We start from the raw sequence: 6,373 nt of genomic DNA on the forward strand, positions 1-6,373 counted from the left end.
ATAGCATCTGCAAAATATTACATGCACATACATCTTAAGTTATAAAATATAAAGTGGAAAAATGGGTTTGTTACGACATGTTCATTATGCAACATATAAGTCAGATAATTTCATGAGTGCCAGAACCTATGTAACTTAGTAATAAACTAATAACATTAGTGTCAGTAAATATAATAATTTTCTTTTTTAAAAAACGAAACTTCTGGGTGCCATGCTAAGTGGTGATACAAGGCACACTCCAACAAAACATCTGGGTGCCATCCTGAGAAGTTGTAAACTTGTTAAGTTGAAAAAAGGCCATCAAGTCATCAACATCGACATACTATACAATCATGTATGTAACAATAATATGGAATATAACGTCTACTTACATTAACCCTGGATTGACAAAATGTGATTTGGTATAGAATCAAATTTTTAGCAGTGGTTAGATCACTGAAGGTATCCTTCAGTTTTTTTTTATTGGAAGGGCATGGTGTACAATATCCTCAATATTTTGAAGAATCTGCATTTCAGTGGGTCCTGTTGATGAACATTAACCCCCTTTATTATGCTGTTCTGTCTAGTGCCAGATTACTAGGATAATTAGGAAAAATACTTATTAATGTGGTAAACTTTAAGCTCCCCTGGCTTCCATAGCAACTTGAAAAATGGTTACCGCAATACTTGCACCTTGATCCAGCACATACATGTAGACTTCAACTGAGACATTCATTTATTGATACCTTTTATTAATTGACAAATGAAAAATTGAAAAATGTAGATGCACTGGTTAGAGTGGCTCATCAAGTATATCACAACTCTGATATACACGTACCTTCCAATGTTTGCCTTCTTCGCAAACAGTCCAAGCAACTTTTGTCTGGTTCTACATCATGGCAAGTATAACCCTAATGAAAATTATCTTTAGCTTAAAATGAGAAACTAACATTCGTTGTCCTGCAAAATTTCATAATCCACAAATCAAAATTTACAGTTAACAGTTCAATCTCCATTCTAGCAACAATAAAATGAAAGTGGGCATCTTCACATCTTTTAAAATTAAAGTGATTTTCAACAAAACATTGGCATCTGTAGAATACTGATTGAAACATGTACTACAAGTATGTTACTAATGGCAAACATTTAATTGCTAGAACTACATTGCTAACACACATACCCTGATTGCATTGCAAATAAAACAAAATTCCACAGACTCCCCTCCCACCGAGAAGGAAGTCTTCCTCATCCTTCTTTACCAAGAGCAAAGTCAATGTCATGTAGGCTACAATAACTTTAGGAAAGAAATCAAATTTATTGGGTAAAATATACCATCTATAGGTGCACAGCCATAGCAAATGATCCACATGACTACAAAAAGAGATGATGTTACAACTTCCATCATTATTTCAAATAACTTAGCAAATAAATGGCCTTGAATAGCAGACTAAAGAGGCTCCTATTAGCAGAGCAGACTTCCCTTTTCTTCTCTCTCAAACTCTTCTATTTACTTTCTGCTCATTATTAGGGACCTTTAGCAACTTGTATTTTTCGAGCGACGGCAACGGCGGTGTACGAGAGGGTCTGGATCGAGAACAACGTTGTTCCCGCCAAATACAAACCTTTAGCAGCTTCCTTCACGTCGCGGTGACACTAGACGGCCATCGCTGAGCAAAATCTTTCCAGAGTTTCTTTTAAGCGTTTAATTAAAAATGAACAAGTTTAAAAATATCCGAGATCTGCTATTGCTATCTCACAATGAGAACACTATTTCTGATGAAGAATTCATTTTACTTTACGATTGTTTTCAGTCGAAAAATCCAGATTTCAGTTACAAGTTGATGATAAGTTCGACTTAGATGATATGGGCCAAGCTGACTGCAAGGCGGAATTTCGAATAGAGAAGGCTGATCTCCCCCGACTTGCAGATGTATTACAAATTCCTCCTGTGATCAAATGCAGACAAAGGAGCCTATGTGATGGCCTCGAAGGGCTGTGCCTGCTACTGAGGCGGACAAGCTATCCTTGTCGATACAGCGATATAATTCCTCGATTTCCACATCCAGTATCTGTCCTAAGTTTGATCTCAAATGAGGTCTTAGATTACATCTGTGAAACCCACTCACATCTGGTCACAGATTGGAACAGAGATGTCCTGGCCCCCACTGCTCTTCAGACGTATGCTGAAGCAGTATCAAGGAAAGGTGCACCACTGGAAAACTGCTTTGGTTTTATAGATGGGACTGTTCGGCCAATTTCAAGACCTGGTACTGGGCAAAGAGTTGTGTACAATGGCCACAAGAGAGTGCATGGACTGAAATTTCAGTCAGTTACCTTGCCCAATGGATTAATTGGCAATATCTTTGGACCAGTGGGTGAGTACTTCATTGGCATCGTTCTAGATCCTTTATAGTACAAGTCTTACACACATAAAAAGCTAAGGATTGCCACTAACTTTGCATAGAGATAATCAATTTAAAGTTCGGTTTTAAGGCCTGTACTAATGATAAATAAAAAATATATATGCCCTATTTTAGAACCCAGAACTCACAAACTCTACCCTTTCAGGCCCCACAAGTATGTCAGTACTTTCAGGTGAGAAATACCACATGGGGCTCTCTGTTGATTAGTCCAAATTTAACTAGAGAAACGGAATGAAAACCATTCTTTCCTATGTATAGGGTTCTTGTGAGACAATAGCTCCTCCGATGAACTATTGCTTTTATCTTTTAAAATAACCTTTATTAAACCCTTTTCTTTGCATTTCAGAGGGTCGTAAACATGATGCTGGGATGCTTGCCGATTCTGGATTGTTAAATGACCTAGCGAGATTTCCCCTCTGCATTCACCTCCAGGCTCCATTTTGACAAGTCCATCTTACACCACTTATGGATGAATAAAATACAGCAATGAGTACAGTACGCACCTCTGTGGAGTGGATCTTTGGTGACATCATAAATTCTTTCAAGTTTTTAGATTACAAAAAGAACCTGAAGATAGGACTTAGTGCTGTGGGCAAAATGTATGTTGTCTGTGCAGGGTTACGCAACGCCATAACTTGCTTATATGGCAATCAGACATCTGAATATTTTGAACTTGAGCCTCCAACACTAGAGGAATATTTCCAGTAAGTTTTGAGCAGTCTATGTGGAAATTAGTATTATTGTTAAGAGTAGCAAGGTTCAAGTTTAGCTAAGTTTATGTACTCTGAAACATGGCAATTCTCCACAACAAAAACTGCAAAAAAAATATGAGCATGCCTTTGTACCCTTGTCCTTTTTTATGTTTTTGGTGGAAAAACTGACCTGAATTTGGGGGAAAAAATTCATGCTCAGAAACTGATTGCTGCCCATTCTCCCTCAAAAATTTAATAATCTATCCCTAAGGTGTGTCTGACAAGCCTCAGTAAACCAACTTAACACTGAGTGGCATTTACAACTGAGCATAATTTATTTCTCAAGGAGGTAAAAAGCAACAAACAACAACTTCAACAACAACTTCAAATGAAATGCTTTATCACTAGCATTACTTTTCCATTACTTTCTGTAACACTGCAAGAAGCGCTCCGTTCATTTTCTGCTGCTCCTGCAGCAGTGACTGCACGACTTGCTGCTGGTTTTCCTGTTCTTTCTTTTTCATATCAAGCTCCTGTCGTCGCACTTCTCGATGAGCATCAGCTTTCTCTCTTAGAAAATCGACGAGCGGCTGTGCACATCTCTGGCCTGACTTGCGCCGTTTTGGAGATGCATCCTTTTCTGATTTGCGTTTCTTCGTCTCCCTTAAGGTTTCCATGGCTTTCTTTCGGATATCCTCGGCCATTTCTTTGTCCTTATCCTGTTGTTTGGAGGCAAAATCTGCGTCAGCTGTCGCGGTATCTTCTCTCGAAACTAATTCTTCAATCAGCACTTCTCTTTCTGTCAAATCATCCATAGAGATTCCACTCTCTTTTTCTTCCTCGCTCATTTTCTTCGTAAATTTCTACCTCAGAAGCACCCATCTCTCTCACTTCTCTTTTGTCCTTAAGTTGAAACTTTGGAGAGTCAATTTTATTGAGTGACTCTACTATAGCCTCCCATGCCAGACCACGAGCAGGGCTGCCTTTTTTCACAACAAACACATTGGTGCCTAATATTTCTCATAATAACAACACATCGTGCTCTTCCATCCACTCCATTTGCCTGAAAGAAAAATCAAAAGTGGAAACATATCAGAGAAAAGTTATTTCAATTTTGAAAATTAACAGATGTAAAATTCAGAGGTTTATAAGCGCTTCTAATTTTGCGATCTTACTTCAGTTTTCCCTCGTAGGTTCCCGCCATTGACAAATCCGGCTTTCGACAACACAAGTATAGCCTGCAAGAAAGTAAAAGAATATCATTTTCCCCTCCTCATCTTTGAATAAATACCAATCTCACTTCATCCTGCAAGCTGTTAAGAACAAAATTCCCGCTGAAATCCGAAACTAGAGGAGTAAAAGGCAGAAATACACTCACGTTTTCTGTACACCGTGAAAAGCAGCTTCTTGACATGTACGCGGGCCTCCCACGACCTCGCGTCAAAACTGACAACGTATGCCGGAAATGAAAATTACTTCCGGCCGCCGTCGCCGTCCCAAATCCTCTCGATGCTAAAGGTCCCTAATAGCTGCACCTGCTACATGTATATACCTGAACATAAGTTTAATACAGATTTACAGATGCATATAGATAAATATGTGGAGTTCAATCTTTTAAGCCATAAACCAAACAGTAGTCTCAATTCTGAATGGTAAAAGCTTAAGAATCAACACCTACCAACAAATTGTACTTGGTAATGTTTGTCATCACCAACAATCCTATTGTCCTTGAGAATCTTCTTTTGATTATTGAGGTCTTCCCGGAGAATCTTTAGATTGTCTCTGCACAAAAAAGAATTACATGTATTCAACAAACACAGAAACAAAAATATTTTGAAACGTTATAGAGTTGCATTACAACACTTACCGGGGCCCCTATAACTGGCGATAAGTTGGTCTCCTACAGTTTGACATGTTTCACACATTTCCAACAGACCTGGGGAAATAATGCAGCATAAAATGATACTTACAGTAAAAGCCATATCCGTCCTCTCATGTAACAGATCCATTCATTACGACATGCCATAGCGGACAAAAATACTTGTGTCAATTTATATAGAACTTGTGCTCTTCAAAGATAAGTTGGTCCTTCACATCTGCAATTTGTCTTCTGCATGTACAACTTGTTGCATACATCTAACTTTGAGCCAGACTTGTACAACATGTTTTCCAAATAATGTACTTGTATTTACGTTTTGTGCTAATTCAGTTAAAACATACGACTTGTATTCCAACATACAACTTGTGGAAACCGTTTGAACTTGTGTATAATTTTCGTAAAACTGATTTTAAAAAGACATAACTTAGTACCGAATATTTGTGTTACTATTAAATATCTACAACTTCTTTGACATTTACGTACAACTTGATATTGATTGAAGGTTTGGCTTATCGATTGGTCTGACAACCCATCATTCTTTGCGTGCACTCTCTTCGCACATGGCAAAAATGGCGGACGATGCAAGGCCGCGAAGTGCTTGGAAGGTCTTAGAAGAGATTGTCCAGGTGTTAAGGGCATCAGATTCCCTTGATTTGCATGAATCAAGCGTTGGCACCAATACAACATTATCAGTGTAAACAAATTCATCGTCAATTATGTCAGTATCACAAGCAGTAGCAAGACTTTTTCCATCTGTTGGCAGCACAGTAACCCAAACGGCGCATGCAAGTGTGCCTCATTCTGCAAAATCAAGGAAACGACAAAATGACTCAAATTACCACAGGGAAGCGGGCTTTTGCCTCAAATATGTTATGCTACTACCAAGCCTCAGATTACCAAAATTCCTCATGGAAAGGTAAGAGAAACTCTTCACCTCTAAGGGTATGCTGCTTCTGCAGTGGAGTTGGGATATGAATGGTCAGAGAGGAAACTGCGAAGCACCCTGGAGGCAGTATATAAAAGTAAACTCAGTGGTCTGCAGGTGCCATTGTAAGTGTTTTACTGTCACTATAAAGTCAATGAGACAATGTTTCTGTAAGTTGATCTTGAAATAATTATAATCACACTTTTATTAAGATAATAGGTGTTGCACCCACACGAGAACGAGGCAAGAGAAACAACAATAGAAAATGTTTTTCTAAAATGTGCATGAAAATAGTTTAAATTCCCAATGGTGAGATGGTTCATTGATCAGACCACCAAGATGGTGTGACATAAGGTGAAATCCACCTAAAGGTTTTTCTTAATTATGTGACAATTTTTTTTGACAAATATGTCTGGCAGTGTAGAAGGCACAGAAAATATTTTGTCAGCAGTTCAAAGTTTAATGTGCCAGTAAT

The 6,373-nt window shown here is 38.3% G+C and overlaps 2 pseudogenes across 1 annotated transcript; one reads left to right on the forward strand and one right to left on the reverse strand.

The window, feature by feature from the left end:
- Window positions 1–1,403: 1,403 nt before the first annotated feature.
- Window positions 1,404–3,238, forward strand: LOC149099564 (uncharacterized; annotated as a pseudogene).
- A 94-nt stretch (window positions 3,239–3,332) lies between these two features.
- On the reverse strand, window positions 3,333–4,970 carry LOC149099565 (uncharacterized; annotated as a pseudogene). Its single transcript, XR_016203742.1, has 2 exons — window positions 4,270–4,970; window positions 3,333–4,157 (listed from the first exon to the last, which is right to left on the reverse strand). The product of XR_016203742.1 is annotated as an uncharacterized LOC149099565 (transcript).
- Between the last annotated feature and the right edge of the window lie 1,403 nt (window positions 4,971–6,373).

The sequence above is a fragment of the Orbicella faveolata genome, unplaced genomic scaffold (genome assembly GCF_042242905.1).
Source record: "Orbicella faveolata isolate gen_17 unplaced genomic scaffold, um_ofav_v1 contig_46, whole genome shotgun sequence".
Taxonomy (NCBI): domain Eukaryota; kingdom Metazoa; phylum Cnidaria; class Anthozoa; order Scleractinia; family Merulinidae; genus Orbicella; species Orbicella faveolata.